This window comes from Bombus affinis, chromosome 2, assembly GCF_024516045.1.
Source record: "Bombus affinis isolate iyBomAffi1 chromosome 2, iyBomAffi1.2, whole genome shotgun sequence".
In the NCBI taxonomy this organism is placed as follows: domain Eukaryota; kingdom Metazoa; phylum Arthropoda; class Insecta; order Hymenoptera; family Apidae; genus Bombus; species Bombus affinis.
In genome coordinates this window covers 10775162-10786182 of record NC_066345.1, presented here as the reverse complement: position 1 = coordinate 10786182, position 11021 = coordinate 10775162, and the positions used below count along the sequence as shown (strand labels likewise).

Here is an 11021-nt window from a genome sequence, read left to right as displayed (position 1 = left end):
ATCTTGTATTGTATAAAGTTGTATGGCAATATCACGAAGTGAAATTGTTAATAAAGAACCATGTCACTTCGCAACCTCAACAACGTTGATAAATTTAGAGCGACTCCTTATCCAAAGTATCATTGAATAAAGAAAATTCTCATCCAAGCGGAAACAACCCCTAACCAATAAATATCCCTGAAACGATACACCATATCATATTTTCTTTACACTACATTTTCTCCATACATAAATAACCTTTCATAACAAAATATATTTCCCATCACTACTAGTTATACCCTCACGCAATTTCACTACGAAAAGACCTCTACATACATACATGTATATAAGGTGTTTCAGAAAATTGGTACCAACCTTTTGGAGAGTACATCTTATATCCTTTTCACAGGTATATTTTATATCTCAATCTGATCGTTGGACACGCGTTTATTACGGCCTTTTTGTTTGCTTTAGTGCTTACTAGATGCTTCTGAAATTTAACATCAACTCTCTCAGACACCTTGTACATAATATACATAAAATCCCTAAAATAAAGTCGATCAAAATTCGACCTGCTCGCTGGACCACGTCGTCCTAACTCGTCCCTTTCACCAGTGGACGAAGGAAAATGCGGTCCCCGAGGAATGCGACTGGTGCAGGCCCCAGGACAAGACCTCGAAGGGCTGTATCATGCACCGGGTGCCCCCCTGCTGGGTGCTCTGTTGCGAGCAGAGAAGGGGGTGTGGCACCGGTGCACCCCTCGGGATCCTGCGGTCATCCCTACTCGTCGGCGGCCCTTAGAAGCGGCCGTGTACACGCACAGCGTGGCATTATGCAGGCCCCGTGTTCTACAGGCCGTTACGGAACCGCCCCATAATGGGATAAAAATAACCGTGTTTATATAGGATTACGAGACGATCATCTTCCATGGGACGAGTTTCCAGGATGGAAGGGGGCGAGGTCGAGAAGAAACAGGAAGGGTAGAATTTTCGTCGAGCCGGTTCCTCTTCTCCATTGTCTGCGCCACGTCGAGCAGTCGCGGCTAATAGATATGTGATAGGGAGACGTGCCGTCGTCTTGGGTACGAGATCGCTGCTACGTTTGTATTTATACGCTGATCAATTTGTGCGCTGTCGCGTGCGATGCGCCATTGTTGAATGCGTCTAGAGGCTAGACACGCGGTTCGGTAATATATCCGGTTTACCTTTTTAGGAATACGATAGATTATTTGGAGTTCTTTCTTGGTCTTTTTGTCGTTTGTTTGACGAGGAAGATGTGCGACGTTGAAGTCCTTTGTATTGTGAAAAGTTCTTTGACGAGATATTAAGTATGATACGTTCTTTGAACTTCATATTATGATCATTAATTATTTCCCAATGTAAATGATGTATTTTGTGTGTGATATTTACTTTTCAATTTACTATACGGTGTCTCTATGGAGTATTTGTCTGGAGAATCTTCTGTATGGTGAAATATGTGAAAAAAATGAAATGGAAATAAAGCTTTTCCTGTTTCAGAAACGAGATTTTGTAATGGAGGTGTATGTTTTGAGAGTAAAGTTGTCGATCTTCGCTTTCTTAAATGGAACTATATATTTTCATTTAGCTAGACGTGTAGTTTAAATCCATAGATTTGATATACTGCTCTTCCTATGATATAAAATTACTGATTTATAACAAATCAAATTTGCATAATAAAAAGGTGCATATTTTATAAATCGTTCCCTATGCAAACACCCTATGAAGGGGTTAAAACGAGGCCAAAAAAAGCCATACGTAAAGTTAACCTCTCGCGCCTCCATCACCCAATCAATCAACCCCCTCCCCGATTCCCATCGTCGCTCACGAGAGGGAAGGAAAGGTTACAGCGTGTGTTTGCCACGGTACTAACGAGACAGGAAGCTCTGTCTCGGAACCATGTCCGTCGATATTAACAATCAAGCTATATTTGATTACAGTCTTGCTAATTGCGCGTCGCCGTTCATTGTTCTCTTCTCCCTCGTCTTCTCTCTTTCTCACCCCTATCGGACGATCAATCGCTCACTATGCTCCCTCCAGTTGGTTTTAGGTTCAAACGTGACAAAGCTGGACAAAGAGCAAGCGCGACAGGGACAAAGGATCCTCTCTGTCGTGCGTAGAAATGATGCGCCCGGGTTAGCTGATAAAGACAGAGAACTCACCCCTGCCGGAACGTTATTAAATTATTCTAGCGTAACAGTAGATCTACCCGCAGATATAAATTGACACTGACAATGCCGATTTCGCCGGCAACAGGACACGCGATTCGGGAACCACGAGCCGCGACTAAATACGCGAGCGCCAGTTCACCTCCGCAACGGGGTTAAATTCCTGTTATTAATGGATTTGTTTGCGGTTCCTGCCCCGACGGTCAATATTTATTTATCCGGGCGAATGTTAGCGTTGCGACAAGTCCTGGCCAGTTCGGTGTTCAACAGAGGGAACGAGAAAAGATCGGAGATCGAAGAGGATAGGCCACGACCTGCGGCAGCGGGGAGGGCAGGGATGGTCGGAGTTTGCGGGTCACGTGAAACAGCAAGATCGTAAATAAATGGCCGGCGTATTTATTCGGGGGAAAAAACAAATTTATGCACCGGTCGAAAAAACGCGGCGATGGTAAGAAGCAGGAAGAACATCTCTGATTTCCTGAACCCTTTTTTATTAAGGTTCCACGTCGGCTGTGAACCGGTGACCCCACGACGTCCAACAGGAAACGAACGCCGAGTGTTCACCTTTTAAGGGTTGCCTTTTAATGGGATCCGATGAAACTCTGCAGGCTGTTTGCTGGGCATTTTTTCCGTTAATTTTGCTTTCTTTCTTTCTTTATCGGTTTGGTTGCATAAAGGTTCGCGTAACGTGGGATTGGGCTTATGTAAATGTAATGCAATTTGGCGCAGACGTTTTGGTAGCTTTGCGTATACTGATGAGAAGAATCAGAATTGTATCATAAAAATCAATGGCTTCGTATGTATGTTCTTTTTAATAGAAGAATCTAGCCGTGTTTTTATCCTGCCGTTATACGAGACTCTCCGAAGCCAAACTAATCGATTTCACTTTTCATCCATTTCTTCATTTCATTACATAAGTGTTCTAATTTTCTAACTTCGTGTGTATTAAAAATACTATGATATCGATATGTTCTAAAGATTTAAACAATCTTAAAATTGATCAAGATACGTACTAGCAATTTTGTAGCCATAAAACGATTCTATCGAATCAGTATGTTTTAATATTGGTTTCATTAGTATACATATATAGATGTTACAACAAATACGATTGCGTATACGAATATCTTTCGAAGCCACGGTACAACGATCGTCCGATATATCGAAACATCGATCTATTCAACACATCAACCCAACCATAACGACTCCGCCCAAAAATCGTAAACCACAGACTTCCCCGGCAAGTTCTTCTTTTCCCAAACACCCGTCCCAAAAACCTTCCGAAAACCTCCTCATCCCTTCCAATGTTTCCATAAAACTCATACGAGACAACAAAGTTACTCGTAGCAACGGCGTCGAAGCGTTTCTCTCGGCAGCTCGCGCGGCACTCTGAAGCGGTGTTCACGAGCTAACCATCGAGAGCTCCAGCATCCGTACTCCCACCAGCGTGGCAGCTCGAACACAGCGGGTTCAGCTCGTCTCCGCCGCTACTGCCACCACCACTAGACACGTCTCCACCACCACCAGGGTCGACGGCGTCTCCACCACCACACGGCGACCGAGCAGCAGCGGCGCTCAAGAGCCGAAGGGCCCCGAGGTTTCTGCGCTCGGAGTCAGTTGGCCGACATGAGCCGCGCGCGTTGGGGCTCTCGGTGTTTGTTCGCTCGTTAAGGGTGGCAACGCGACCGGTGGCGTGCACCACTGTCCCGTGAGATGTCCGCGGATCAGCAAAACTACGCGACTCGCGACCCATTCCAATCGAATAACACGTTTGAAAACACGTTCGTCGAAAGTGACGGCGGCAGATAGTTTCTCGAATCAAGGGTAAAAAAAAAAAAAAAAAAAAATCGGGATTGTGTAAAAGAGATTGAATCGTGAGAAGGGTGAAGGACCGAGTTTTACGTAAACTCCGGGTCAGCTTTAGGTGAACCTGAACCAGTGTCAGTGCAGTGGGCTTTTCGAGTGTGGATAAACAAGAAAAAGTGGTTTTCGGAAACATTGAACCGTGTGTTGCTCGTTGGGGTGCAAGGTGGATTTCCTTAGAGAAAGCTGTTAATTCTGGGATTCCAACAGTTACAAGTGAGTTTCTTGTAGATTACGTAGAACGTATCTAGGCGGGGTTTAATTAAAATTGAACGAGGTACGTGGAAATTGGACGAGTATCCTCGAGGAGGTCGTCGAAGAATTTTAACGAGCGACTTGCCGGTTCGAGTACCCTTCCGCTTCTTTCGATATTTTCTATTTGATCGACGAGAACTTTTATATATTTCTGGTTCCTTTTTTCTTTTTTTCTTTTTCTAAACGAGTATTTCTTTTAATATATTGAAATGTAGTCACGGTCGAGCGAGCGTCTCGAAAAGCTTCTACGAAATTAGGAGGCGGTCTCTTATCTGGCAAGGCGAACTCCCGCTGGGCCACGACTTAAAGGTCCCCTGGAAAAACTATTTAAAAAGCCGCGGCATCCAGTGAAACTGTTTTCCCTGCTCTTACGCTTCGCTTGCCTCGCAGCAGTCTCTGGTTATTGCTATTCAAATTAAGCCACCGTGGCCCGCGAATAAAGCGATTCCCGTGTGCCTGCTTATCCGAGTCGAGCGTTCTCGGTATTCGGAATTGGAAAAATTCCGCGAAAGTGCTCGGGCCACACGAACGATTTACTTGTTGCTTGTAGCAAGTTTTATCGTCCACGAACTCGTGATTGGAAAAATTGCTCGAATCGAAGGCAGCGTATAGCTTGACAAGTGTAGATTCAAAATCGTGTTGGAAATAAATGGAGACTTGTTGCAGTGGTTCCGAGTATTTGTTAGAATAGAAATCATTTTTATAGCTATTGAATGGATGAATAGTTTATGTAGTAGGATTCATTGATTTCCTGATTGATTCTTTCCACTGACTATGATTTTTTCGTTCGTATAATAATAGGAATAATAGGAATAATAGGAATTTCGAGTCAGATAAGCGGATTTATCAATTGACAAAAATTCAATTTACAAACACTCGTGTTTTTCCTATTTATTCTAGTTTCTTCGATTAGTTGGTACTTTATTTATTAAATCACTGTATTGTAAAGATTTATCTAATACAATTATTTTGCTCGATTAGATGTATTCGCGATTGAAGCTATTATTTTGTGCTACATCATAGTCCGATAAACAGAATTTTACTCTATTTCTATCGCATGGCAAATTTTTCATTCAACTATTGATCAAATAATTAACAAGTTATCATTCGATTTAAGATTTCATACGTTTCAAGATAATTGCATTTCAGGAAATCGTTCTATGTCGCTTACGGCTGCTATAAACGTCAAACTCTAAAAACAATCTCCAAAAATCGCATTTTCACCACCATACAATTACTCAATCGTAAATCTACCGAACGATCCAAAATGAACCAACAACATTTAAGGTTTCGCTAAAAACGCCGTGCGTAAGCAGTTTCTGTCGTCGCAGCACGCGATCCCAGACACATAACGTCTGAATCTTAACGTTCGACCGGCGGACTCCATAAATTCTATAAAATGGGGAACCGCTAAGTTTACGAAATACGCATGTCGAATAAAGCTGCCAGCTCCCCGGGGAACAAGCGTGCACGGAGGATGCTCCGGTTTGGAAAAATACCCGAAAGGAAGCGGGTACTCGTCGGTGGTCGCGAACGAACGACTCTCGACCTCCGGCGGATAGCATAATCGTAAAGTGGCCGTCCATATGCGGCATCGAACGAAGATTCACAAACATTCGGCTCCACTTACCAGAATTACGTGGTCCGAATCGGCGTTGTTCGCTATAGAAACCGGGAGCAGTATGTTTTCGCGGATTTACGCGAAACGCGTGCAAAGAGGGAAACGAGTTTCCTCGTAAATACACGAAATATGCAGAGGGGCTCAGCAGTTTCTTAGCTTTCCTCCTTGAAACGGTCGTGTTCAGGCTTTTCGACTTGCAGATAGGGTGAGGTTGAGAATGTGTTTGGTTAAAAGGCGAGGGTGTTCGAGTTCATTGATCACCGTTGAGAGACAGAGGTTAATTCATGGAATTATCTTCGTAAATAAAACATATAATATTGGAGCCATTCATTCACGTGCGGAAAAGAAAATAATGAATGCGGATGAATAAAAGTGCAGCTCGAAACAAGGTTATTTCTGTAATTCACTGTGATATACATTTTTTTAATTGATACAAATTTTGGTTCGTTTATTTGATCATTTAGATTAAACGACTTCAATTTTTGGATGAAACCTTCCAATTACCAGCAGACATTTTTTTTTTAACAAAAATGCAACTTTTAGTAGAAAATTGTAGAAATCTTTTTAGTAGAGCTTTTCATAGAAATGTTAATAGTACTTTTAGTAGAAACTTTATCCTTGAACGATTAATCTCTAACTATACACGTTTGTAATTTTGCTAGTACCATATTCGTACTCTTTAATTACAGTATGATCTTATCTGTTAAATGATATGTTATACAAATTCTAGAATATAGCGTACCATTTTAAACTTCACAAAATTGTAATAGCGAGATAAAAATTCCGGCTCTCGCCTACCCTAAAAGATTAAACACGCAAAGTTGTCTAGTGATCAAATGCATTCCATCATCCCTAACATGTTTATCTTTTCCACCCAACTGCTTCCCACCACCTCCATAAACTATCCTCCATGCGCAGCACCCATAAACAGCGAGAATCTCCAACAGAATATCATGAAAGCCCAAGAATCTGCTGATATTCCCCATTTCGCGGTCGTAGACGAAGAATGATCGATAATTCACGGTCACAGGCAAATCGACCTGTTCTATCTATTCGTGAATAGTGGCACGATTGTCAACCTCGTGCGATCCCTTTCGTATTTTGTCTAGTCTAGTTCCTCGTTGGGACGAGGGAATTGCTGCGATTTCCACGACCCCGGATCGATAAACGCTTGAAATTGCGGAACGTTCGACGGCGTTGTTTGCGACGGCCTGTTAACCTTCCGATCGAGCTGACGCCCGATCATAGACGCCGCTAACGAGGATCTATCGCGAGAGACGCGACTACAATAATCGGCCTTCGATTTTGCACACTCTATCTCCCTCTCTCCCATCGTTCGCTCATGCGTGCACTGTGAATGCAATTAATTAATAAGCCGCGTATCTCTCTCGTCGGGCCGCCATTGATAGCGGGCATTAATCGTCGCCGCGATACCGCTGCAATAATTACGCCTTTGTCTCTTTTCACGAGAACGATGTCCGCGGAAACGATTCCCCCGAGTCCCTGACTTGTTTTGCACGGAAAAAGTTCGCTTTCTGGGAGGCATTTCTTTAACAAGATTCTGCGTTGAATGAATGTTCGTTGGTAATGGAACGTTCGCGTGTTCTGTGTCAGTGGATCGAGTGGTTGCCGTCTTCGTCAATGGAATTTTGTAAGAATGTTACGATCAACTGCAGCTTTCTTTGGGACTATCACATTAAAATATAGGTTTAGAATACTTGATTTTAGTTATAAGGTTTTGTACATTTCACATATTTTATGAGCAACGTCTTCCAAAAAAGAAAGGTATCTAATGAGATACAAATACGAAGAGAATGCGAGGAGAACAGCAGAGTTAAATTTCTAAAAACCTCTACATTTTTTTACAGTCCTTGGTTATCAATAATACCTGCAGGAAAACTTTTTTCTACGTTCCCTCGAAATCCCCGATTCCTAGACTCCTAGATCCTACTTATCAATAAACAAACGGGAAATGGATCTTTTTCGACACTTCCCTCAATTCTTATCTCGCGTCGTATCGACCGTACAAACACCTCCACCTTCGACCCTCCAACACTTCTTAAACTATAAGCCAAATATAAAAACGCATCAAATAGAAAAAAACTACGTTTTACTTTTTTCCAAATTGAACCATCAAGTAACGGCTCCCACAAGCGGGTCCCCCCTCGTGTCTGAGCCTAATGCTCGAAAATGGCCGCCGCCCACGCGAGTAACTTCAGCTCCCGGAGCTCTTTAACTCTCTAAAATTCTCTTACGGCGTGAAACTGCTCTCGCAACGAGCAAAACAGCTCGAAATCGCAGCGATATCGCGCGCTCGACTCGCGAATTCCATCGACGCGACTCGTCGACGATGAAAGAAGTCGGCGGAAGCGGCGAGACGAAAGCGAACAGCACGAGAAAACTGAAAAGCGTTGACGGGAACATTCAAAGGGGCGCGTGTCGCGTTCACGGGAACGAGACGACGCAGCAGAAATAAGAGGATCCATTGGCACCGCTCGCGGGTCCCCGCTCGACTTTCTTTATTTTCCGGTCGGACAGGCTGAAAAAGAGAAGGAAGAGAGAGGTTCAGCAGCGTCTTTCTTTATCCAGCCACGCTTCGCCGGAGATCATTACGCGGGCAGGAGCTTCGCACAGAACGGTTGGTCGTTAATAATGTCTGTCAAAGTCAAATAACAGGTCCCATTCCTCCCGATTCGTGGCGTTTAGTCAGCGTAATCTCATGCTCCGCGTAATCTCATGCTCCGGGTAATCGAGGCTTTTTCAATTTTTCTCTCCCCTCTCGCAGGACGTTTATTATCTGGCGGAATGAGTTCATGTGGCGCTCGAACGTTCCGCGTTATCCAATCGCCAATTGACGTTTTCATACGGAAAGTTTCTTTGATATTGAAAATTCCGTTTGACGTCGGTTCGATAAGAAAAGGGTTGAGTAAGTCGTAACGCGATAAGCCATAGTGCCTAGACGCAAGTGAAAGATCGTAGATTGTCGGCGAATAATCTAGAGTCGATAGTCCCGATTCTCGCGCCGCTTTTTCGTGGTAAGGATCGTTAATCTTCAACGAACGTTTTTTGCATTCATGTTATGAGCTCGCGTGTTCGATCTGCGCACGAGCTTCGTGAGTATCCCGTAATTATCGAACGGTGCCGTTTTTGCATGGATATCGGTAGAGATTTCCATGATTACCCGCGGGTAATCGAGAATCGTCGAGGTAAGTCGACGCGACTCCGCTGTAAATTATATGCATATACCGTATTCGACTCGCGGGAAACTTGTACCGCAACGGGGCGCGCACATGATCGATAACATTGATGATAATGTGTATCTAAATTTTCTGTACTTGTCCACATTAACAATAGTATTGATAGCGTGTAAATCTCTTAAAAATGTCTTTTGTATCTCTAAATCGCGATTGAATCTTCGTCTTAATCTCCATTCCCTTCTTAAAGGAGCTATTTCCTACAAGTGTCAGACAGCTGAACCTGATGCGAATGCATCGGTCGAGCATCATTTAAAAATACGCTTCTTCGATGTATCATTATATCTACAAGCGTTTTGCACGCTGATAGAATATCTCTCTATGCGAATACGATATGCAATCGAATCAGACGTCTCACGCTGATGAGCATATTACAGATATTTCTGCACAATCATACTTTTATAGTCCAATTAAACATATGGAATCTAAACAGAGACTTGTTTCATCTATCGAATATTATAACGACCGCCTTATTTTAAACATTTTATACTTGTACATTATCATGCATATTCTTGATAACTCTATGCTTCTACGTTTTTCGCAGACGCATAAGAATCCTCTAGATCCATCGATAAACTCGCAGCTTTCTCGCGATATAACGCGATACCCATCATTAATAATCATTATTCCTCTGGTACTTTAACAAACTGAAACCGAAAGAATCCTCCCAAGGCAAGAAACGTCGAAGAAAAACATCGGTGGTTACTATGGACAGGAGGCAGGAAACGAGAGGCACGTGATGGGAGTGCGTAAAGCCGGTCGAAGGCGTTTCGTTCCCCTAGCCCGTTTTCCGTCGCGAGGCCATTAAAAACTCGCCGATGCGGCCTGTTATCTCGGTCGACGGATCGATTTTCGGTATCACGGTCTCGATCGGCTCGCAGGAAACAACGTTGTGCCTTGCAGGAGGCTGAACCGGGGCCCACCTGGCACGCGTTGCCCCTCCATCTGCGTTCTCACGGCTTCGTCCTTCTTTTCTACCTGCCTCCTGTTCGAAACCTCGGCGTGCACGCGAGCGTGCGCGGCAAACACCATGTTCACGCTTCGACGAATTTCTACAGTGATCCTGGGTTGGTGGGTTACGAACGACCGATGAAGATGAAGGACCCCGAGAATTTTCTTGTTAGCTTATAGAGACTTCCTGAGGTCTGAGGGACGTCGAATATAATGGATACAAATCGAATCGAACAGAGATTCGCAGGATAAGGAGATACAAGGTTAGATAAGGGAGGCCATGAGGGTAGAATTTGTGGCTAATAATGCGGAAATCCGACGCCTGGAAAAGTTAACGTGTCGATAAAGAGATATTGGAAGACACGATTATGGGGAGGGATGGTTTGGTGAATGGGAGGAAGCTGAGAATGGAGGGTAGATTTGTTAAATCGTATTCTCTTCGAATCGTATTCGATTTGTTAAATAGCATTCTCTCTTGGGTTTTTTCGTCGCTTCGATTATGATTTTATTTTTATGGTATAACGATAGATACGGTGTAAATTTTTGATTCGTAATTACAGATGCATCGTTTATGAGACATTCTATGTCTTGGTTTGTGTGCATGAACTCTTTGATGTCATTTACTGTAAGATAGAAATTTTATATAGAAAGAAACTTTGAGATAGAAACTTTTTTTTACTGTTAATGTAACGTTGTTCGTATATTACGAAGCTTCAAAATATTCGATTTAAACGATACTTAAACAAACCTCTGAACAAACAAACGAGCCTATCGATGTCGAAATCTAGCGAAACGAGATAAAGGAAAGCAAATTGAGCGGGTGTCAGGCAGGATAGTAGAACGAGGCGAACAAGAGATAGAAAAAGAGACAACCGCTGCGAGACATTCATCACGAAACGTCCCAAAAGTGCTGGTA

The 11021-nt window shown here is 43.2% G+C and overlaps 1 protein-coding gene across 4 annotated transcripts in view; it reads left to right on the top strand.

The window, feature by feature from the left end:
• The first annotated feature begins 3733 nt into the window (after positions 1-3733).
• Positions 3734-11021, top strand: part of LOC126928913 (netrin receptor UNC5C-like) — a 44964-nt gene continuing 37676 nt past the window's right edge. For 2 of the 4 annotated variants that reach the window (XM_050744791.1, XM_050744788.1), the window contains exon 1: positions 3735-4240. The gene's annotated coding sequence lies outside the window, so the exon portion shown is untranslated. Of the gene's footprint in view, positions 4241-11021 lie in introns of all 4 variants that reach the window. The other 2 variants (XM_050744789.1, XM_050744790.1) reach the window with 2 other exon arrangements.